A 24,682-nucleotide genomic window follows, 5' to 3' on the forward strand; every position below is an offset into this window, starting at 1 on the left:
TGGAAGATTCATGTGTGTTGTGTACATGGAAGTGTAGGTGGGCTGGCAGAAAGTCAGAAATAATCTTAGATTGTGTTAATGTTAAAGCTTATTAAGCTTGGTGCAGTATTCGGAGAAGGAGTTGGTCCTAAGTTCTTTAATAGTTCTTTAACAGATTATTTTTTTTCCCCTTTAGATGAACTTTAAAGAAAAATGATAATGTAAGCACTGCTAGTTACTCTAGGTTGGGATTTAAGATTACAGCATTTAGTAAGATTACACATTTGATGAACAAGTCGAGGTGGTGTGTGTCAGCCTTTGAAGGGGTTACCTCGCTTAGGAAGTGAGTATTAACAGCATCTCAGCCCTACCAAGATTAATGTCAGTGGAATCAAAACTGGCATTAGCAGAGCACTGTTGTCAGGAAGCTCACGACAGTTCAACCACTTTAACACACTGGGTAGATTTCAGCATGTGTGTCAAAGACTAGTACTGCTTAAAAAGGCATGTGGCAAGTAGGCAGTTTTAATATAAAGATCATAAAAGATTTGAATACCAAGTGTACAAGTGTTGAGTATTACTTGTGGGTATTTGAAAAAAACAACAACTTTTTTATCTTTTTTTTTTTTTTCCCTGGTCCCCCCCCCGCTTTTTGGTTTGTTTTAGATGGGGATTCCCATCCATGAAGAATTAGTACAGGGGTCTGATGCAACCTGTGCATCTAATTTCTCACGTATATATATAGCTGTCAATGAACTTAATGAGGAAACATGGTTTGTTAGCTAATGGTAATAGCGAAACAGTATGTAAAAGAGGGATGAAAACTGCTTTTGATGGGCTTGTTAAACATGATGCTGTACGTCTTGGGTTTGATTTTCACTTTTATGTTTTATGCCACATTTTCTGTGGCACTATTAAGGAGTTCTATAAAAGCACTATAAAAAAAACCCAACTGTAAATGTCCCTTTGCAAAATATAAAGGCCCTTCACTAATTTCTGAAGCCAGGGAAGCACTGATGAAAGCCGGTGATAAGTGTATAAATGTGTTTTTAGGGGCACTTAAGGAATTACACGAGGGCCGTCCTCCTTCCCACCCGCTTTCCCGAAAGAAGAAACACCACGAGCCCACCCTTCCCCTTCCTAGGTGCATAGAGGCCGGTGCCATCCCACGAGGGGCGCGGGGCCGTGCGGGCCTGGGGGGCCGCGGCGGGGCCGTGTGGGACGGTGGATGGGCGGTGGAAGCGGAGCTGGGTGAGAGCTGCCGGCTCTGCCCGGCCCCGCGCCCTGCCCTGCCTCGGGGGATGGAAAACTGGAACGGGGATTTGTTTTTGAAGCGTCTGAGAAGCGGCTCTACTCTGCTCTCCTCTCCTCTCGCCCAGCCCATCCGAGAGCGGGGATTTTCTGGTTTCAGGAGTGATGTAAACTAGAACTATTTTATTTTTCGGCTTGCTTTGTCAGACCTTTCGAGCGGAAAGCAAAAGGCTGTGCTCTGTGGAACGGCTCCCCTCAGCCCCGGTTAATGTACGCGTGCACTGTCTGCTGTTCTTATTCTGAGTTGGGAGCTGCAGTTCGACACAAACAGTACTGCTTCTTGGGAGGAATTTGGGATTCATTTCTAGAAAAGAGATAGCAGTTTAATTACAGGTCAAATATAGATATTACGTTGTGCCACGTATTTGTCAGAGTGATAAGTTTGGGGATGTTTGTGTGTTTCAGAGCGGAAGAAAAAGATGTATTCATTCAGAGAAGAAGATTAATTTGTCTAACTAAAATATGAAATCTTAGAAAACTAAACCGAAATGATAAAAGAGTATAGTGTGCTTGTTTGCCTCTGGTATAGGCTTTCCATAAATAAAGGAATTTGGCTGCAAATGATCTGAAGTAATATTTTAGCACAAGCCTTAAACCACACACTATTATTATCTATTCCCATGCTTCTCTCTATATATTGCTACAGATATTTTTGCTGTCCTTGCCATTGTGGAAGCGCATGCCTTCTCACAATTTTCTCTTTTATAAGTTACTAGGATTTGAAAACCTAAATCTGACTTCTGGTCTGCCCTGATTTTTTAATAGCTGCCTCTGCTCTGTAGTTTGCTACTGAAAATCCAGAACTACTGGGAAGGAAAAATAAATAAATTAAAAAAAAAAAAAAAATTATTTGCTTTAAATGTGTGAAGTGTTCCAATAATTTTAAACAGTTTAATTTAAATTTTAAACTGCAAATCTTCAACCTCTAATCACTTCTAAACTGAAGTGGTTTTAACCAAATGTGAAGTGCTGCAGAGTTTGAAATGATTATGCCTGGAGTAGATGACTGTAAACTTTGGAGAGGTTTGAAAACTGCCTCTTTTTTTTTTTCCTTTCCTTTTTTTTTTTCCTAAAAATAACCCCAAAACCAAGCACTTACACAGCATTAAACTATTTCTGCTGAAGAAGGCGAGGGGCTGAGAGGGAAGCTCTATTAATACTGCAAGACCAAAACCGTGAAAGGATCAAAGCATTTGAGAGTTTTCAGAGGCACAGAGTCCAGCGCCTGGCTGAGGCAAATGTACAAAGCCCTTCCCAGCCTGAGAGCCCGGGTAGGGCTGGGGGGGTGCTGGGCTGCGGGTGCAAGGCAGGGGGGGTGCTGGGGGATCCATGGTCCCCGGGCTCCTGCGCTGCGGGAGGGCGAGCCTCGACAAGGCTCTGTGGAGAGGAAGGTACGTGTGCAGCAGGGGGATGGTTAACACTTCCAAATTTGCAGCTATGTTTTTAGGACTCTTTCCAGCATTAGCTTCTCTTCAACATTTTTATTTTAGGGCTTTCAGTCTTTGCATTATGTGTTTTTCCTGTTTGAGGGAAAGAGTAAGAAACTTAAACTAGAATTCAGAAGCTGGTCCAGGACTCGGCTCCAGCTGGAAAAACACATGTGCTGGCATTCAGCTCCTGTAAGCTCCTTTCTGACTATTTTGAATGCTGGCATTGTTACAATAGGCAGGGGAACAGCCATGATAGCCCAGGGTGACAAATTGCTCAGTCTTGTGCATATATGTTTTTGCCTGGCTGATTTTTATTAGCATGTAAGCATCATCTGCGGACTGCGCATTCTTTCCCTTTCATTTTCATGACCCCGTCCAGTTCAGACGACTGACAGATTCACTATGTGATTTCCAGCTTTTGATGATTAACTTTTTGACAGCGGTCCTTATCTTTTGTTTAATATTATTATGATGATTATAACAAAGGGCTGCACATCGGGCAGTGTGGAAATCAGACCGGGTGCTGCCTCCTAAATGCTGGTGATAACTTTGTGTTGTTTTAACAACAAAACAGAACACAACTTCATGGATTAAATGAGGGAAAAGGGGGACAACTGCCGAATCTGATTATTTGGATTACTGCAAAAGGTAGCTATTTTATGTCAATAGGTATGCCCTGCTCCTTCAAGGACTTTGGTACTTATTTAACTTTCCTCAGGCGAGTAATCCCATTGATTTAAGCAGGACTACCCATATGTGTGTAAGGGCCAGGACCTTATTATGCAGAGAGGATGTAAATAAACAACTTTTTCCCCTTTGGTTAAAAGGAGACTCTTGTAAATGAATGAAACCAAATGAACAAACAGAAAACAGATGAAAGAGAAAACATCCCTTCTTCCTGAAAGAAAAAACGTTACATGCACCACTTCAGATTTGGCAGCCTCTTGTCTCTTACAGACTCTGTTTTTGTTTGCTTAGAGATGGCTGAATTACTATTTTTGATACCACTTAGGATCATGTGCTAGGAAAGGGTTCTCGTCAAAGCCTCCCAGTGGGGCTGGACAAGATCTCTCCAGCACGAACCCCGCTCTCCAGCAGGGACAATGAGGGGAAAGTGGTGACGGGTAATTTTTGCTGTGCAGCCCCTCTTTTGCATAGGAATTTGAATGAAAAATATAAACACACTTAGTGTGTGCAAATCAGAAATAGCTACTTGCTGGGCATGTGCTGAGGAGAAAGGCTTTGGCTTCTCAGCTTGCTTTCACTGCCAGTCAAAGAGCTTAAACCTCTCATCCTCCAAGTTTATTGCTCTGATTTTTGTTCAGTTTTGCTGTCCTTCCTAAGGGTAGAGGCTGGTAGAGGACACTAGATACAGAAGACTGATTTCTTTTATACTCCAGTACCCGTTTGGTAGAAAACTGACTCTTGAATTTCCTAGTCGTCCTTTCCCCGTGTGAGTTAGATGCTACTTTGTTGTTTTGATTTGAAACAGCTGCTAAGGGAATCTTTGCCACTGAAGTTTTGGTGACAAAATGGAGATTATATCCTGAAACACCCTCCCATACATGTCTCCTTCCTTCTCTGCCTTGCAGGGAAGGAGGTGAGTTTGGTATTAGAAAATGTCTCTGGGGGTTTCATGCTAGTAGAAAATATTCCTTTGCTTTGGGAAATCAGTACTGGCAAGCAATGGAGACATGATAACCCCTTTTCAATTCTGCAGTGGAGTGAAGGGATTGAGTCAGGGCAGAATCCTGTATCTGTGTTTAGCAGATGTTCCTCTTTCATGCATTGAGGTTTTCCAATCAATACATCCCATGGTTGGATTCAAGCAGTGCAAGATAAAATCAGTCCTTTCAGTGGGTGGAAAACCAGTCATGAATGTGTGAAAACTGTCTGGGAACATCCACACTCTTCATTAAGGTCTTTGTGTGTACCGAAGCTGGTGGAAAACCTCCTGCCATCTTCTCTGAACTTTGGATTAGGTTTATACATGGATTTCAGTGACCAGCAGAGGTCTTGTAACAGGTTGCTGTCTCGGCTAAATGGTGGGGGTTGACATCTAAAGGTACAAAGTATGTGCTGTGACAGCACAAATGAAGAAACTGGGCTTTTATTTTTCTGGCTAAATCAGATTCTCATATCCTGTAGATTGACTGCTGAGGAGGACATTTAGCAGACTGTGCTCCTCTGTGAATCTGGTCAAAGCTTTTGTGCTGAAATGTTCATTCTGTTAAAAACACACTTGTTTGCTGGCACTGAGACATTTCAAAAGAACAGGCCTGTTCTAACACAACTTCCAAAAGATTTCAAAACTGGACAGTGAAGCAGATTTCCACCAAAACCAGCCTGGCTCCTCACTGCTCCCTCTCTGCTGTCTACCCTCTGGGCTGTCTGGGCTGGGGTGGTCACAGACGTCACCTCTACTGCTCATGTGGCCCTCCTGCAGTCCCATGGTGCCCTTGCAACCACCAGTGCCAGGCACACCTCTGTTCTCAGGTTCTGGGGCTCTTGGACACCCTGCTCTCTTTGTAGGGCCATAGCTGAGCTGGAGGTGCCTGTGCTTGGGCTCCTTTGCACTCAGTGCTTCTAACCAAAGCATTTCAATCATTTACAGTATCTTGAATTTTCCTTTCCGTACCCAGCTTTGAAGCTTTCACTCTGATGTGGATTTTTTGTTCTTTCAAATCTGCAAAGTTTCCTTCAGATCACCCTGGAAGCTAGTGGCCTTAGAAGGTAAAATGATAGAAATGTGTGAGAACACGAACTGGTAAATAGAGGGGTTTTCTCTGGTGTCTGAAAATAGGTAAATAATGCCTCACTCTGCAAACACTTATCATCAGTGCTTATTTTGGGGGGCAGTCTGAACACCTAAATGAGACTGTGCCCTGGGAATAATGTGGAACTTTGGACCACCAATTTTCCTAAGGCAATATTGCTCCCTTCGGGTAAACAGAGTAATGAACTTCACTTGTGGCGGATCTGCCTCTTTTTTTGTGGGAGGCTTTTGTGGAATGTGGCTTTCACTGAGGTTTTGTCCCTTCTCTAGGGGCTGCACCAACAGTGCACCATCTCCTCCTGGCTCCTGCCCAGCCAAAAAACTGGATGTCCCCCATCACTGGTTTCACTGGGGCTGAGGGAGCTGGTGTTAGAGACACACTGTGGGCACAGACAGCTCTCCGAAGCATGGCGAACAGTTAGGCGCTTTTCATCACTACACTGTTCTGTCAGGGAGGTTGAGTTTAATTTGCTGGCTAATCTCTGGTGGTAAAATTCATTTCTGCTCTGTCTGTTTAGACTGTTGTGACACCCACCCGAGCCAGTGTCAGCTGCATCCTTTAGGTGCCAGGGGCTCTGGGTGGAGTGGAGCGAGGAGGGGTGCTGGCTGCTAGTAGCTGCTCCCCTCGTGTTTGGCCTTGATACAATGTAAAGAGACATACCTGGTTCCCATGCAGAGCCCTAGTAAACTCATCACAGTGCAAGCGTCCATAACACTGGAGGTCTGAGGCCACCTGAGTTTCATCCTATCCTTTGTGGGTTTTAGCGCATAAATCAATGTGATTGTCCCAGTTCCTCTCCTTTGTTTGTTTTGTTGTTTTATTTTTCATCATATGATTTTCTCACATTGGATAGGGCAGGAATACAAACAGAAGAATAGAAGGAAAAGGTGAACGCCTTCTGATCCTGCTCACATGAGACATTTCAAAACTTCTACATCTCTCTCGGTATTTTGGCTCTGGTTTTAATAACTTTTAATCACTTTCCTCGTTAGCCTGATTGTTCATTTTTCAATATGCTCCTTTAACTACTTATATACCTCACAAAGAATACTGCAGAGAAAGCAAACTAATTTATTAGAAAAGCAGAACCACATGGCATTCCATATTGGGCAGATTTGTGATGAGCAATTAATTATTTCTATTTTTTCCCTCCCCAGTTTAAATACAGTTTAAGTTGTTGATGTTAATATTATCAAACCAACATTTTTATATCATTTGCCAGGCTTGACAGAATTAAGTGGATTTCTTTAAGTGATAATAGACATAATTAATTTGGTGTATAAGTTGCTTTGTCGCCTTTGAAGTAAAGTAAAAAATGAGATGTTAAGACTGAATTAATGCTATTTAATTGGAAACCATTATAAAAAATAAACTACATACACGGTAGTTCCATGAAATAGAAAAGAGAAAGTGTACGTATAACTGTAGAAATTAACAATTTGTAGTTGAGTGTTTTGGTTTAATAGCTGTAAGAGTGGCAGCAGTGATTGCAAATACAATGGAGAGAAGGCAGAGCAACACAGAAAGGGCAGGGCTGAGCTGTTTGAACATGATTGACAAGAATAGTTACGTGCAATTTCTTTATAGGTCACACAAACAGACAGAATGAAACCATTGCTCTTGGAGATAGTGCAAGTGTTTCATTTTCTTTATTTCATCTTTTGACTCCTATAATAAATAGTGGTTATATGCAACGTTAATAGCTTGCAAAGGGTGTTAGGCTCTGCCATGTGCCTCTGCACCTGGCTTAGTAGATATTTGGAAGATAGGAGAAGATGTTAGCATGTTTAATGGCTTTTAACATACAGCTCTACTTATCAGGAGACCATTACGAAAAATGACAAGCCAGAGACCTGGCATTCTCCTGTGCATCAACTGGACAGCCTTAAAAATCTGATCTGTGATACCAGTATTATAAATTAGATATTAGTCTCAGATATTATCAACTGATTATCAGCTCCATCCTGTGTAAAGTAAAATTTGGCTGTTTATTAAAATGAGGAGGTTTCTGGCCTCCCTTTTCTCTCAAGAATAGCCTAATTTAAGTCTTCAGCTGTTAGAAGAAAGTTCTGGTTTTATTTTCACCCATGAAGTCAAGATAGCTGCGGAAGAGAAGTATGTGGAAGGAGGGGAGAAAGCATGGAGTTGACTTTCCTTAAGTGGAGGGCAGCCTAGTAAAACCAGTAATTCCTCCCAATAATAGTGGTTTAGGCAAGGTAAAAAATGGGTGCTATATACCATTGTGGTGAACTGGAAGCTCTCGTTTGTATTGGATGCCAGTTAGATAAAGCTGGATGTGTAAGTGAAGAGATTACAGCGGTGCCTACAAAAGGATGAGAACTAAAGCTTTTATTCCTGAATTTGCAAGGAAATTGTGTGGATTATAATACCAAGATTCCTTTTCCCCCTCCTACACCTTTGTTGGCAATGGAAACACCACACCAGGTTCATTCTTGGTCAAGTATGTGCCCACAGACCTCTCCAATCTGGGTGGAAAAAAGCGGGGGTGCTGTTGAGGAGTAAACAGAAGATGCCTGTGGTCACCTTTAAATTACTGTTATGGTGAAAGGTACTAATAGCTGCCATCAAGTGAGCCTTTGATCCAAAGACAATAATAGATCTCATTAAAATCAGTGGGTTTGCCAAACACTCCTTTTCAGGCTCTGAAGAAGCAGCAACTGAGCCTCTTTAAATAGAAGAAACAATGAAGGGATTTCAGACAGCACATGCCAGGTCAGAGCTGAGCATGTAGGCAGGGGGATTTCCTTGGTGGCACACGGGGGATGGGATTTTTGGTTTGTAGTTTCTGAGCATCCAGAAACTACAGTGGCAGCAGAGCCGTGTGAAATCAGGAGTAGCAGTTGTGAGCAGGACTGGGGTGGTAGCAGTGGGACCGAGGGTCTCAGGTGCAGAGCGTGGTGGAGCTGGATGGTGAATTCTTGTACAGAAACGGGATAGTGAAACCTCCTCCATGTTCAGGGAAACATACCTCTGGTTTGTCAAAAAAAGGAAAAGTAAAAACACAACCTAGAGAAGATCACTGTACTGTGTCACTGTTTTCTCATCTAGAGTGGTCCTAGGGGGAACTGGGCGCTGTCTAGCTGCTAAGACCAAAGGAGCAACAGTGATACACTTGAAAAACAGTGAAGTCTGTGGAAGACTCCTATTGCCTTTTGCGAGCTCTGGTTCAGGTCAGGGTTGCCAAGAGTTTGAGAGTGCTAAGATGATTATCTCAAGAGGATGTTTCTGAGGGAACTGTACAGTGGGGGAGACAATACTTGCTTTGCCTGGTTTTGACAGTATGTCATATTCGATGGATGCTCTCTTCACTTTCCAGCTTTTGACAGGCTGTAAGAGCTAATTAAACAAAACTACTAAGGAGCACACATTTATCCTGCAAATAGTTAATACCTACTATCATGGGTATGTAACTAGTCAGTGTGCTATAACACATATTGCAGAGCCTACTGAAGGCAGATATTGCCAATTAACACATGATATTACCAATCAGCATTCGTGCCATTTATAGAACACGTCATCTTGCTGCTACTGGAGCTTCAAGACCCACAACAGTATGAAATAATTTTTAAAGTAGGATTTTATATCAGAGAGGGAAAAAGCTTGATTTTATTGAAGAGGTGGAAGAGTAACAAAGGGCTGAACTACAGGGAAAGGAGCATCACTTTACAAACACACACAAAAAGACAAAGTCTCTGCCCTGAGGGTCTTACAGTGTCAGGCCAAGGAAATTCTGTGTATAAGACATCAGAAGATGGCAGTGGGAGGGAGGAGGGAAGGAGACAAGGTGGTGTACACAGGTGTGTACCCTAGAGAGCAGCTCTTTTGTATTGTGCTTTGTCAGCAGATTGTGAAGGCAGGGAAGTCTTCCATCTCATGGGCAGCATCGACCAGAAGCAGAGAAACATAGCTTGAAGCAGATATTTAAGAATGGGTAAAAGGCCACTTTCTACTTCCCCAGTTTTGGGCTGCCTGGAGAAAAAACAATTCTCCAGGCAATAACAAGCAGCTCTGTGTTGCTGTAAATTATGCCAGCCTGGAAAATACTTCGATGTGGGCATTTGCTGGAGTATTTTTTATTCCTCCCCACTCAAGAAAATCCTGCCTCCTTACCTTTTCTTCTTGTCCATTTGCTGTCACAGCTGTCCAGAAGGGCTTCCATGAACTCCTATCAGTACTTGGGTCCAGAGTCTGGTATTATCTCTTTCCCCAAAGTGTACTCAGGAGCAGAGAGATTCCTCAGTTTGAGGGACTGAGAGTGGCAGCCCAGGGGTTAATGAGAGAGATGGAGAGGCTCGTCAGTGAGGAGACACAGGACAGAAATACACACATAGCTATGTATCATCTTTTAGATACAGATATATAAACTAACGAGAAAATAAAAGCATTACAGAGAAAGAACACTCCCTAAAAGTGGTTTGATATAGATTTCTCATGAGGCATTAATATATGCTGTCTCTAATGATGCAGTTTGTAAATCAGGAGTAAAAGTGAGCCAACACCTTAGGCTGAAGCAGAACTAACCAGGCTTGGAAAGTCTGAGTATATCATCCTTCACTGTACATTTCTTCTCTTTCCTTTTCATTGAGGAAGAGATGTTGGTACCTCTTGCTGCAGCCCAGGTGTTGGTATCAGCTGGTATTAGTATCTCATGAGGGATGTATTTCTTTAATGTGGTATTTTTTTCAGCTGAGGTGCTGTAGTATTATGCTTTGTATTCTCCTGATGCTAAATAATCACATTGTTCTCACTCAGCTTGTCAGGAGGTTGCACTGGAGCCTCTGAGGTGACTGGACTTGGAAAGTTGCTAAAAAGAAAGATAGGTGAATAATTGCTAGGGGTATTTTAGAGGTGTTTCTGCCTCCTCTGTAATTAAGAAAGCACAGCTTGGGGTTTATATAGATGTTTGCACAATTTTTTTTCTCATCTCATTTATTTTTAACAAGAGAAGTCTGAGTAGTGCTCCCTTCCTTCATCTCATTCTCTATTTCTAAATGCTAGGGGAAAAAACAAAACAGAAAGGAATTAGCAAAGTCACCTCTGAAAATGTGCCTCTCCCCTCCATACACTGATGGGAAATGAATACAGAAGGTAACTAATGCTGTGTTTCTCATTAGTCCTAGATTCAAAAAGAAAATGAGGGGAAACCTGAAGGTTTGTAGTGCAGGTGTCTTTTCTTCCTAATGCTGGTTTTTAGTAGTCACTTCAGCCTTGAGTGTTTTACATTAAAATCATACTGTTCAATTACCTAATTTAATTCCTCTATAAGACTCCACTGGTCTCCAAGTACTCATCTTTCCAATCATCTCTAGTAGTTTGCAAGAGCTGGTGAACTTTCTCAACAAGCATTTTCCGTTTCTTGAGGCCAGACATTGTGTTTCTTCTTCATGGCCACAATGGAAATTGTCAGGTGATTTCTGTGAGTTGAAGCAGATTCTGAGGATGGCTTCAGTGAAGATGATTTCTTCACAACGTCGTTCTTGAAAAAATTTAACTACACAACCATGCAACTCAGATGGGCATTTTCTCCCATAGTACCTACAATAAAAAAAAAACAGATCACAAAAAATTCTTTACCAAATAATATAGCACTATGGTAGGGCTCCACAGTTTTCTTTCGTTGCTGGTGAATGTAAATGCTGACCTAACAGCATGTAAAAATTTGTTATGGAAGTACAGAGAGAAACATTCATAGAAATTTGATTTTTCTTTCAGGTAGTTTCTTCTTAAGAGAAAAATCAGAATTGCAAGGTAGCTTTCCTTTCTAAGTTTTATGTGAGTTCTGATTAAAATAACTAGATCTTTTTTAAGTAATAAGTTGTTTGTTTTACCAAAATTCACAAAAGCAACAATTTTTTTCATAACCTACAAGAACACAAGAAATTTTGAATATTGTCTCTACCCCTAAATAGCCTGGGAAAAATGACAGACATTTGGTTAGCTTTACTGAGCTCAAAATGTGCTGTTTGGCCTTCAATGCGATGTTTCAAGGTATTTGGATCCAAAATACCTCTCTCAGTTATACTGAATGTTTTATCTTCAGTGTAGCACTCCCATTTATGGGAGTAGGAGCTGTGATATTGATCATTAGAAATTGCATATTGCTAATGATTTAGCCATAAACTTATTATAAAACCTAAAAAATAAAATTCAGCATCTTCCCTGGAGTGGATTGAAATGCATATATTACAGATGCCTGATGAAATTTCTGAAGTTGCATGAGGTTTCTTTTCAAACCTGAATAAAAGGTTCTCTCTGTTAATTTATGAACTGTTTTACTTTCATTTGTGCCTGCCATTTAAAGAATAAAGCATGGCTGAGGTGCACCTTGGTGTTTGTTTTTTTTTTTCCACAAACCCTCCCAAAGTGCAGAAATCCAGTCAATCACTTTCACACACCCACAAAAAAATAATGGCTTGACCTGCTCGTGGCCAGATCTGACATGCCCTGCTGTGGTGGGAAAATTAATTCACCTCACTACATTGCAGTCACCCTCAGCTGAGTCCTGCAATTATTTCATTATGATCTAACTAAGGCTGATAACAGATCTCATTTGATACTGCGGATGGCTGGGGGGGGCAGCAAGGGGGTGGGAAGTGGGTGCCCTCACATGTCAAGCCCTTGCATCTAACCAACCGAGCTTTGTGAAGCTTTTTTGCCTGATGGAAACGGGGGTGATTAAAGACATGTTGTGCCCGTCTGTGTAGCTTCCACTGATTTTTTCTCCCCTAGACGCTGTACTGTGCATTTAGCATATTTGAAAACCTAGAGGCTTTTCATCTTCTGCAGGGGGAGGGAGGGATGTTTTTGATGGACTGGCTGGAGGAGCACACTCAAGAGTCCAGTGTTTTCTGGAGAAAGGATCCATTATCATCTTTTCTTTCTTCCCTTTTTTTTTTTTGTTTTTTTTTTTTTTTTTTTTTTTTTTTGGTTTTTTGTTTTTTTGTTTTTTCACCTGTGCTGTGACAGATGGACGAAGGAAGCCCTGGAAAAGTGTTAATTGCTCTTTTTTTTTCATTCAAGTGGTTCCGAGGTTCAGGAGACCCTCTAATTAAAGAATCTGTGAGTGATCGAGCTGGGCATCTGGCCTCTGCCATTTTAATCAAACTTGTAATATGAGGAGAGGGCAATGGTTGTCCAATTACTTGACAGCTTGAAGAGGTATATATAGTAAACAAATACATTTGCTCAGAAGATGCCAAATTGTCATAACAACAAAATGCCTGCTATCTATTTTATGTTTATAATTCTTTTAAAAAATGGATAAACATGTACCGCATCCCCATGCACTGAATGGATCTGTGTGGGTTATATGATTCTTCTGCACGATTTAGCATCTGCAACACGATTGGTATGCAGAAGTTTCATAATATATGCAAGTATCATTATATTGAGTCAGAGAACAGTTTCTCTGATATGAGAAAAGTACTGAAGTTCTTTATTTCAGTCAGCTGTGAAATATCTAATTTCACCCATTTGCCTACAGAGCGCTGTCATTCATTAAACTAAAGAACATAGCTACCTTTTTCCTGTTTTTCAAAGGATCCAAATCCTAGCTCACACACCTGGAATTTATCACAGAGTATATCAAGACTCCTTCATATTAGTGAACATTATGTTGAGTATGAAACGATGAGTGCTGTTTTCATGAATCTGATGACAACCTGGAATAATTGCTGAGCAATATGAATTTTAAAATTCTTCCTAAATGCTGCTAGCTCTCTAATGTAAAGATGAATTTTCAAATACCATCACTGTTACCTAAATATACAGGATCTTGTTGAATCAGCTGAATTCACATTATTTCACTGTTTATCATTTTAAGGGAAACAGCTCATAAAATGTCTCTCTTGTTGTCACCAACTACATCCCATATTCCTCAAGGTGAGACTCTAGTGTCAAAGTAAACAAGGCAGATGCCTCTTTAATAACTGTATAATTCAGATTTATATTTAATTAGTTAAAATGTCAGCACAAAGATACTGAAGGAAGATGCTGCAGACTTCAGAGTTTGCTGCAGAATCCAAAGGACCTTGCTGCAAATGTAAGTCTTGTATCATACATATTTATTGAAATGTGGATGGCTCAGGTGCTGGCATTTGGTCAGTGGAGATTTTCTTCTGTTGGTTTTTGAATCAAAGTTGAGCAGTGCATAACAATAGATGGTACTTTTAATTTCTACAAACCAGTCAGACCTATCACATCTAAACCTCATCTTCATAACTCCCAGCTGTATTGGAAATCTCAACAGAAAGCCAAGATAGAATGGATTGTTAGAGTCAGCATAGGCTCTTCTGGAACCAAAGTTAGGAGTCTCTGGCTGCAAAGAGTAATGTCTCTTCAACCCTCCTGTGGTACTCCAGTTATACGTTTCTAGTTCTGTGAAAAGAGATAGCTCTCCACTTCGTATTATTTACATATCTTTATCATTAGTCCTGAGCTTTATTTTAAAATTTCCTCCACCAAGGAAGATCTCTATCCACTTCTCCCTTGCACAAAACATAGAACGCTGGCAACTATAGGTACTTTTATAGCTGGCCGCCAAACCATTAATTTGAATGAACAAAGCAGACTATTTTCTCGTACTTATAAGACCTACATTTATAGTATTCACATGCTGGGGTAATTACTGCTAAATAATTTAATACCGTAAAAACTGACATATCCATTTAGGTGTATGCCTGTTATATTGTTAAACTGTATTGGGGTTCTGACCTCTATTAGACAGCAAATAATCCTACTAAAGACTGGTCATTCTCTCTCTCTCTTGCTTTCATGGTGAATTTTATTCATAAAGCTTATGGTTTTGCAGCTATTCTTATTATTGTGAGATTAGTAAGTACACACTTGTGACAGCACTAAAAATTCGGTGCAATCACAATCATGTTTGATTACCAATTCAGAAGGATCTAACTATCTAGCTGCAAGGATAATTTTGCTCACTGTAAACAGCTTGGAGAATTGTGTGCGATCATGTTGTGTGACCAAAAAAAAAATCGAATTAGATTATTTGCTAAATGCCAAGGCACATTAAATATTTTTGACAACAATGAAGATTCTTTGTAAATTGTAATTAGACTGGAAATTATTGCACAGAGCCTGCTTCTCTATAATCCTTTTAAATCAGAGGACTTGTAATTGGCCTTAGAGACTCAAACTGTTTCGTGTTTTATTTTCTAGAAGTTCTGCTTCTGCCTATGTAATAACAGAATCCTTTGTGGATAGGGTACAATAGATGCGTGTGTAGGGTTATTTTAGTTTATTTGTTTTGGTAGTGAGTCAGATAACCAGAGAAAAGAATATAGAAAAGAAAATATGCTGAATGCTCCTGGATATTAATGGTACTTACATGAAAAAAAAAAAAAAGCATAGAAATCATAATGGGCCAGATGAGGCTGAGAGAAGCAGCATAGTCCTGCAGGTTAAGTCCTGCATATTCACTGAGGATCTGGACCTATATTTTGCCCATGGTACTGCCAGAAGCTTCAGGAAACCTAATGATTTGGGTTTTCCTGAGCACCAACCCATGGATTTTTTTGCAAGTTCCAGTGTCCTTAAAGCTTCCCCTTCACATTTGCAGGGTTTTTTTTTAGTTCTGGTTTTAGGTTTACAGAAATGGAGAGCCTGTGGGAAAGGATGAATTCAGCTGCATCCATTCTACCTCAAAAGAAGGCCCTCTTCAGCGAAAGATCCTTATGCTATGGCACTAGAGCACGAGCATGTCTGTGTGTTTGTATAAATAATAGCTGTGGGAATGGGAGGGAGCGGTGGCAGATAGTCAAGAAGTTAAGTGGAAGTAAAAATTAAGTGGGAATTTTGAGGCTTATTTGATGTAACACTTGGCTTTGAGGATGGAGGAAGTTGGACTTGAAGCAAACCTGCAAATTACAGCCCAGCCTCATTAGAAATTAGCTGGTAGTAATCAGAGAGCCTTAACCGAGTGTATAAGTATCTTTAATTTAGAGATGTGGGATTCTGTTGGGTGACTATTGCTCATTCTCTTAGAGGCTGAATTAGCTAACAAAACCAAATCTGTCAATACATCCAATATAAATTTTCAGCCCACCTCTACTGAGCTTTGATTCATCACCAATATGCAAAATGAAGGAAAGTTTGTCTTGGAACAGTTTACACAGGACTAGCACTCTTGTAATTTTGACTTTCCCTGAAATGAGTATAACTGCTAGTCTGTACATGTGATGAGAAAATAATGTATATAGAGCCACTTCATCTACTTCATCTGTGGAAGTTACAACCACAATCTCCAGTGAGACTCAATCTAAAACTGGAAATTTTAGATCTATTGAATTACTTTAGCTTTTCCTTGATCTAACTGAGGCTAAATATTGGCCTACATATGACCTTTTTATATTTTTAGTCTTAAGTTTACACCCATCACTCAGAATTATAAAGCTCATCTGCTAATGCAGGTTTATTAAAAATTGCTGGAGTCCAAGGATGAGATTTTGGTTGCATTAGTAGAGTAAATGGCAAAATCCACACAAAGGGACTAGAGTTTTATTGTACAAACATAAATTTCAGAAGACTGAAAATATAAATATCTGCCTTAAGTATTTCAAAGTGATGAGAGCTGCATGGATGAAGTCCATCCAAACCAGTGAAAAAAATCCTATTATCTTCAATGGGTTTTGTGTCAGATACTCTGAAAAAATAGCTCCATCAATATTATCATCATTGATAATTTCTATTTAAATGCATTTTTTCCAGATCAAGGTTTTTTTCTTCCCCCTCCCAATAAACTAGAAGTTTCTATCCAGGGGAGAAATTTCTAAACCAAAGTCTCATCCTAGGCACCACGTTATCTTCATAGAATTATAGAATAGTTTGGGTTGGAAAGGACCTTCAAATGTCATAGAATAGAATCATAGAATCATAGAATAGTTAGGGTTGGAAAAGACCTTAAGTCATCTAGTTCAACCTCCCTGCAATGAGCAGGGACATCTTCTGCTAGATCAGGTTGCCCAGAACTACAGCCAGCCTGGCCCTGAATGTCTCCAAGTATGATGCATCCACTACCTCTCTGGGCAACCTGTGCCAGTGTCTCACCACCCTCACTGTAAAAAATTTCTTCCTCATATCCAGCCTGATTCTCCCCTTTTTTAGTTTAAAACATTTACCCCTTGTCCTATCGCAACTTATGCTTTTTTCCTTTACACAATACAGACATTTTCTTTCAATACATTCAGATGGGGCATTGACAGAGGCATCTGACCCATGTCACATTGTACGACAAAGTGTGTATCTCTGAAGAGCTAAAATAGCTTTAAAAAACAGTGAAGTCCCAGTGATTTCTACAAGCTGGAAGAGGAGCCCTTGGACAGCTTGTTAGTGTGGGAGAGTGGGGACGCTGTCCCAGCCCATGGCCCATTGCTGGTGTGGCTGCTGGTAGGGATGGTACTGGGCAGGTGTGAGCACTGCCTTGAAGCCTCCGGCCAGTGAGAAATGGCTGATTCATGAGGTGTTCCTGGGGCTTCTGCATTACACCCTGCTGGCCCAGCACCAAAATGTAAGAATCTTTGCCATCTGCATCCTCGTGTCACCACACTTCAGTGGCCAAATCCCACAGGCTTTGTTTAAGCCTTACTCAGGTGAACCACCCATTGAATCAGTAGAAACCTTTTCCAAGCAGTGCTTGAATAAGGAAGTTAGAGAACCGGCTCATGCTCACTGTGGGGTCATACTCCTCTCCAGTCCTGCTCCTCTTAGTCCTGTGGCTGCTCCCTTTCCAGTGTGGAAAAGGCCTTTGTAACAGGACCCTACATGTTGAAGCGAGCAGAGTTTTGCTATGAAGAATGCTAGATTTTACAATATATATATGTGTGTAAGTATATACAAAAAGAGGGAGAAAGAGACTTTATATGTACACACATGCATGCACATATTTATTTACAAAGACTGAACCTTTTAAAGTAGTTTATAAAAACAGCAGTGAGATGGAGTCAAACTTCCGGGTGTAGCACTTGAGCTCTGGTCTCAGGCATCATGTTTCTTGGTAGCCTCAGTATTTGCATTTGAAAAGTCGTTTATATTTATATTATTACCAGACAGCTATGAGTCCATAGCTGTGATGTAGAGGTTAATTAGCTACAAAGTTTGGAAGCTAATGGAAGATGAAGAGTGCTGTAGTGTGTTGTTGCTACGGTGCTGATTATTTCTATGCCGGCTGAATGTCTGCTGTGTACCACTGTGTGCTGGCGCAAGTGCAGGGCTCTGATGCACGTTGCCCCTGTGCTCTCCAGTTCAAAAGTACTGGGGTACTGGTGAATAATCAAAGGGATTTGGTAATAGTACCTTAAAGAACTGGTGGGGACCACAAAACTGCTAAGTTGCTGTGGGTAATATCCTCTTGGTTTTCCTTGATTTGCCAGACATATGTGCTGACCAGGCACGTGCTCCTGCCAGCTGCATGGTAAGGCAGTGCAAAGCAGGATCTCCTCAGATCTCCTTTTCAGTTTGTTTTCTGGAGGAGAGATAACTCCCTTTCCTCCTCCCCCCACTTCTCTGCGCTTGCTGCTCCTCTGGTCAGGACAATTGGCGTAGGCGATGCGTCCCCCTCAGCACCGTGAGAAACTCTCTGACTTCCTCCCCTGGAGCCCAGATGTCTCCTTTGATTTTCCTGATGCCTGTCACCCTGCCACTGCCAATGTCCCCAGTGCCAGGAATGCTGCACATGCAGGAGGGCTTCATGAGGCGTGAGGGTCAGAGAGAGCCTCACACAAGCCTGCACTCACCACTGCTCTCCACAGCCCCAGCACATGGAGACCAGTGGTGGAGGGTTGAAGCTCAGCCAGTGGTGGCTCTGCCCTAGTTAACTCTCTCTATGCAGTGGCTGCCCCCCCAGCTGCTGGCCTGATGCTTCTAAATATATGACTGCCTCCATCTTGTCACCCTACCACAGCTCACCCTCTCACTGATGTGAACGGGTACTATATTTACCCAGGAGAGTCATGAAAATTGCCATGACAATGACTGTGGTTGCTTGGGAATGCGAAGAGCTAATTTTGCCTGAATAATAAGGCACAGTCATCTGTCTCCCTTGGTAAAGCAATGAGGAGTTTATGCAGGTGAGAACAGGTAGTCTTTGTGAGGACATAATTGCAAAATATGAAAATGTTCCCATATCAGTTCAGACTGGTGACTAATAAATAGCTCTAATGTGCTAATGGCTGAAGTTTGATGCATTCGGTCATTGTGCTGAAGATCTGTAGAAGAACGGAGCATCCCTGCCCCCTCGTTTCACTGCCAAAGAGAAAAAAACATCCTATGAAAAAAAAAAACCCCACAAACTTTAGCCTGAAAATAACTCTCTACTGTACATCTTTGCCTAGGGCAAATTTTTCACTGCTGAGTAACAGCATTTTCATAATCCACCTTTTATATTTATTGCTCCAATGCTATGTAGTATGCCAAAGTTCATTTAAAGGAGACTACAGCTTTTGCTTTTGGAATTCTGGAGAAGAACAAGATATCTACCAAACCCTAAAACTTTCTCAGCTAGTGCTTTTCCTTCTGCATACCTCTCCATCACAAAGCCTGTGAAGACCCGCTTGGCGAAATGGTGACAAACTGAAAAATCACTAAAAAAGTTCCCTGTTTGTTTCAGGAATGTCCTGGTATCTCCAAACAAACAGATAAGGCAGTCCCAGCAATGTACCACCCTTATCCCCCACCCTGAGGCACAGAGATTTGGAAGAGGATGGCTTGATGGATGGGTGCTTCCTCTGAGAACAGTGGAGCCCTTGACCCGCTGGCCTGAGAGCCTGGCACCCTGGTGCACTCCTCCATTATGAATAACAGCAAGGAGCTGGTTTTGTACATGGTTTAGAGAGAAGCAATTTCAGACGTTCGTTAGCTTTTCCCAACCCAGATGCAGCAGTTCCCTCGGAAAGTTGAGAAAATGTTTTCTGCTGCACATGACTGCAAGCAGCATTGAACGAATATGTACAGGCACAAACCCACCCGACCTTCCCAGAGCTTCTTTTGCTGCAGCACAGTGGTTGAAGGCAGCTTTCAGCTGTGTCTGAGACACTTCTCTGCTCGCTTTCGGTCTGTGGGAGCAATTAGCCTTCAAAGGTGTTGGTCAGGCTCAGCGCAAGGTACTGGTGGCTTTAAAACTGCTTCCAGGAATTAGATAAACAGTCTCTTAGGGCTCAGAAGAAATCTCTCTCTCACTCTTAAAATTTTTTTTTGGTGTCTTGCACTTTTAGTAAGTGACAGTTTTGCAAATTGCTAGTAAAGAACTTAAATGTCTAATTAAATCTCGAAGATGTACAAGAGTTTGAAGAGCGTGATTGATGCCCACAAAGGTATGGCTGCCTAATGGAGTCGTCCTGACAGCAATCGCGAAAGCCCATTTAACGGCTGATGTCTTGTTGTGATCCATGTTGTCATTTTTTCATTACTGATTAAAATTAAAAATCTGCTTGGCAAATCCATTGTAAAAATTTCCTTCATGAAAATCGACGGGTACAAATTATTTTGTCAATCGCCTGGCAATCAAACTGTGACTGAAGATTGTTTCATGCCCATGGATTTTTTTTTCCTTTTTCCTCATGCCAGTGAGCTTTCATAACAAAGTTTTTTAAGTGTAGGTGGCAGTCTTGGCAATGCTTAGTTTTTTTTCTTTTAAATAAATAAATCTGCACCTCTATGTTTTAATGAAATGTTTTGTTTATATTGTCTTCCCATTCCCATTTGAAAGCAAATGGGAATGTTCCTCACTCTGAAAGTTGGGCTATGCTACTTAACTGTCTAATGCCGTGTAATGACAGGTGAATAATAGTAATAAAAGCCTTTATTAGGATAAAATCTGTTTTGAGAGTGGAAGCGTAAACTGTCTAAAATGTAAAACTGAAAATAAAAAAAAGATGAAAAACTAACCAAGGCTTGCAATCTTCACTACAGCTAGTAGATATTTATGGCTCCATTTCTTGGTGGTTTTCCAGCTCGGTGTTGCCATATGCGAGTGCAGCAGACCTGGGTGAGCTGCCCTGGGGTGAGCTTGGCAGCTCACTGGGGTGGGGCTGCAAATCCCTTGCGAGGGCTGAATAGGGATGGCAAAGTGGTGTGACATTGTGAATGAGCACTGATGTACTCCTTGCAGAAACAGCACTGAGGAGGAAAGTCACTTAGAAATCCTAATTTCTCAAAAAAAAATCAAAAGATGCTTTACTCTGGCTAAAAGCAAATGGACAACTCAAGCAGCAAGAAAAACATTATTGTCCCATTAATAAAACTTTTCTCCCACTTAATTGATCTTTCAGCTTTTCATATTTGAGTCTCGTCACGGAGTATAAATCAGAGATGATAAAAATAGCCCTCCATAGCTGTTACGTGTGCTGGTTTCAAGTTTGATCTCTGTTGCTGTTCATGCTTATCTAATCTAATCAGTGTATCTTTTTCTGCATGTTCTTATATCATCACTGTGAATGCTTCTTATTTCAGAGAACAAGAGAAAAGGAATGTTTTGTTTGAGTTGTGGAGTTGTTGAGTTGTTTATTATTGTGATCTTTAAATTAAAATGCTGAAATGTATTGTGTGCTTTATATCTTCCTTCTAAACTTCTGAAAAAAGAGTGCATTTTTCGCTCTGAATGAGAAAAAAAGTCTAAATAATTTTCTCCTTTAAGTCCATCCTGTTTTGAATATGAGAATTTTATTAGTAACATACTCAGTGTTCTGAAATATTTAAAAGAAAAATAAAGAGCTTGCAAGTAACTTTACAGTAAATACATTTATGCTTATATGAAACGGGTTGCAGATTTTAATGTGAAGACCTTGTTTGCTTGTGGCAAATGGTATTTCTATGATAGCGCTTTTGGGAAGTACTGATGCAGTCTACCCCAGAGTACAGTGGTAGAAAATAATTACTAGGCAAAAGCTGGCTGCCCAAATTCCAGTTTTAAAGATTCTCCAATGCTTCTGGGGATATTCTTTAGGCAGTTAGCAGTTGAAACTGGTGTCTTTTATTGCTGCTTAAATTTGAATGTAGCAACAACATTAATAAGAACAATAACGTTTTCTTCTTGAGATCTTAATTTCTAGAATAAAATGGGTGTTTTGGCCTTTGCTCTATCGACTTGTAAAAGAATGTGCTTTTAAAAGTTGTGTACTATGCGTCTAGTGGGGACCTGGGAGAGTACCATGTGCTAAGGAGCCACATGCTGTCTACAGCTCAGCACTGAGCTTCCCTTTGGAGGGGCCTTGTGGAGCTGGTGATCCTCATCCACACATGTTCCTTTTTTAACTATGAGTTTCCTGCATCTTTCTAGCTGGGAGAGGCAGATCTGAGCTATTGCAGCCTGTTTTTGGTAGCCTTGCATGCTGAACTGGTATGCTGGGCCGAAATACTGGCAGCATGATGGGACTACTGCTGCTCTCCAAACAATTGCACGGGCTTTTTGCTGCTTCATCGGTTATTGTTCATGGCATGGGTAATAAGTGAAAACAATGGGTTGGAGTAGAATAAGGAAACAAACAAAATAACAATGTGAGCACCAAAACAACAACAGCAAGAAACCCTCCCAAGTTTACATGTTTTTAATAATGTTAATGTGACTGAGAGAAAGGCCAAGGAATTTTAGCCATGTGGGATATGTCACTCTTTATTTCTGCCTCTGAGGCAAAAGCAAAGCATAATGCTTAAGAGTTTGAGCTTGGAGCAGGGTGTCGACCTCAACCTCAGTTTACGGAAAGTTATTACTTATTTTGCAGTAGTGCCCCAAATGTGCGAGCTGCAACATAAAAATACTGGGAAACATGCTTTTCCCCCTGAGAGCTGGTATGGTGTGACCCCTCTTTAAGGCTGTCCGCAGGGTTTGAGCCTGAGGCTTACACGCGTTCGGCATGTGTACACACTGAGAAGTTTCCCACTCTGCTGTCATATCGTGTCTCCATTACAGGGTAAAATCCTGGCATGTACCATCCTTCATCCCACAGCCCTTTTTCCATGGAAAGGAAAGCAGGAGTGCGGGTTTGGAGACTTGCTGGGAGGATTAGATGACAAAATCCACTGGTACTCTTTGGCCACGGAAGTTGCACGTTGTAGGATTTAGGGGTACAAAATTGAATTTGGGTAGCTAAACCTAAAAATATAATTCGTAGAGCTCTCACTTAGACTCATACCTTTGTTCAGTTTGCAGCTACCTATATTAAAATTGCAGCAGATGCTCAGCAAAACTGACGTCTTCATAGGACTGAACTTGTGTGCAAAAAAGAGCACAAGTCTTAGGAGGAGCGGCTGAGGGAACTATGGTTGTTTAGCCTGGAGAAAAGGAGGCTGAGGGGAGACCTTAACACTCTCTACAATTACCTGAAAGGAGAGGTGGAGGTTGGTCTCTTCTCCCAAGCAACAAGCTATTGGACAATAGGACATGGTCGCAAGTTGTGCCAGGGGAGGTTTAGATTGGGCATTAGGAAAAATTTCTTTGCCGAAAGCACTGGAACAGGCTGCCCAGGGAAGTGATGGAGGTATTCAAAAGATGTATAGATGTGGCACTCAGGGACATGATTTAGTGGTGGACTTGGGAGTGTTGGGTTAATGAACTTGATGAGCTTAAAAGTCTTTTCCAACTTAAATGATTCTATGATTCTATGACCGTGTGATTCTTATTGCCTAACTCATATCTGAGGTTGCCAGTGATTCTCTGGAAAGAAATATGGGAAAGGCTATAAATGTAAGAGATCTTTTTTGGTCCAGGACTCATTTTCCCATGAACAGACATAGGTTATTCACTTGCTTAAATGCTTGGGTTTAAGTTGTTACTGAAGCTGCATCTCTATATAATGCACCTAGCAATGGAATTCATTGCAGGGTTTGTGTGTCATTATTCTTAGTAAAAATAATGAAAGATCCAGTGTCCAAGCTCCTCTATTACAGTGTCACCTGACTGAAGGGATGTTTGAGTTAGCGTTGTGACTTGCCAGAGTCTTATTTTAATGAATACTCTTTAATCAGAAATGTCTGATTCACAAAACCAATATTGTTTGCAGAAAAGAGCTTGTTTTAATGTATTTCGCTAAAGACTGTAACTTTTTATGCAAGTGTGAAAATGTTAATCAAACAAAGTTTGTAACAGAGAATCTCCGTCTTCTCTCTCTAAAATAGTTGTTGTTTGAAATGTGTGTTATACACATGCAGTAGATGTCATATATAATAACATCCTATACAATATGCATACACTAGAGTATTATATACTCTGTGCAAATACAACATACTAAATCATTTTATACTTGTATACAGCTATAAGAGACTAAATGTTTCCAAAAAAAGCCAGAATCCATCAAGATTTTTGCCTTCGTGGGTGCAAGATGTCCAAAGTGAGGCTGGAATCAGTCGTCTTTTATGTTTCTTTGTATATGATGGGATTCAATGCATGGCAGATGTGACCCTGTTGCAAATATTAGCAAGCCTAATCTAAAATAATATTTAATTGCAATATATTGTGTCTATCATCTTTAACCTACTAAGGTAATAGTTATGAGGATACTTGTTTTCCTTAGGTTTTCTCCAAACATAAACAACCAAGTTAGGAATATGGTTTCCTGAAAGACTCAGGCAGGCGCAGGCTCCTCTGGTAAGTGATGGACAGAAAACAGGCTTGTATTCGTCACCTTCCTGAAGGTGCTGTATCTAGTTCAGCTTCTCCACTTAGGGCCTACACTTTCCTGCAATATGTGGTATCATGGATTTCCCATGGGCTGTGTACACTAGTGCTCGGGAAACCAGGTTCTTGCTCATGAGGTTGAAGTCTCTGCTGTCACGTCTTTGCTTCCCCGTTACCTGAGGGAGTTGCACTGAGGTGACAGCAGGTATTTCTCTTTGTACTGGAGTCACATCTCCTAATTGCAGCACAGAGGTAACCTTTGTGTTCACGAATAAATATGTGACATATGTATAACATGCATATCAAGCATTTCAGCTTTTGCCCTAGAGTATATTAGTAATTGTCAGTATGTGCTAAATACATTACAGTTTATTAAATTAATTATCCTTTATTCTTGCATTAGAAGTTCTATGGTGATGCCATCAGTCTAGTGTCACTGAGTTGATAATCACATGAGTTTTAAATCACATAATATTTCATATTGAACTGTTTCCAGAAGTTATTTACCTTTAAGAGCTGTTACATTTAAATGTTCTTGTGCT

The sequence above is a fragment of the Strigops habroptila genome, chromosome 4, assembly GCF_004027225.2.
Source record: "Strigops habroptila isolate Jane chromosome 4, bStrHab1.2.pri, whole genome shotgun sequence".
Taxonomy (NCBI): Eukaryota; Metazoa; Chordata; class Aves; order Psittaciformes; family Psittacidae; genus Strigops; species Strigops habroptila.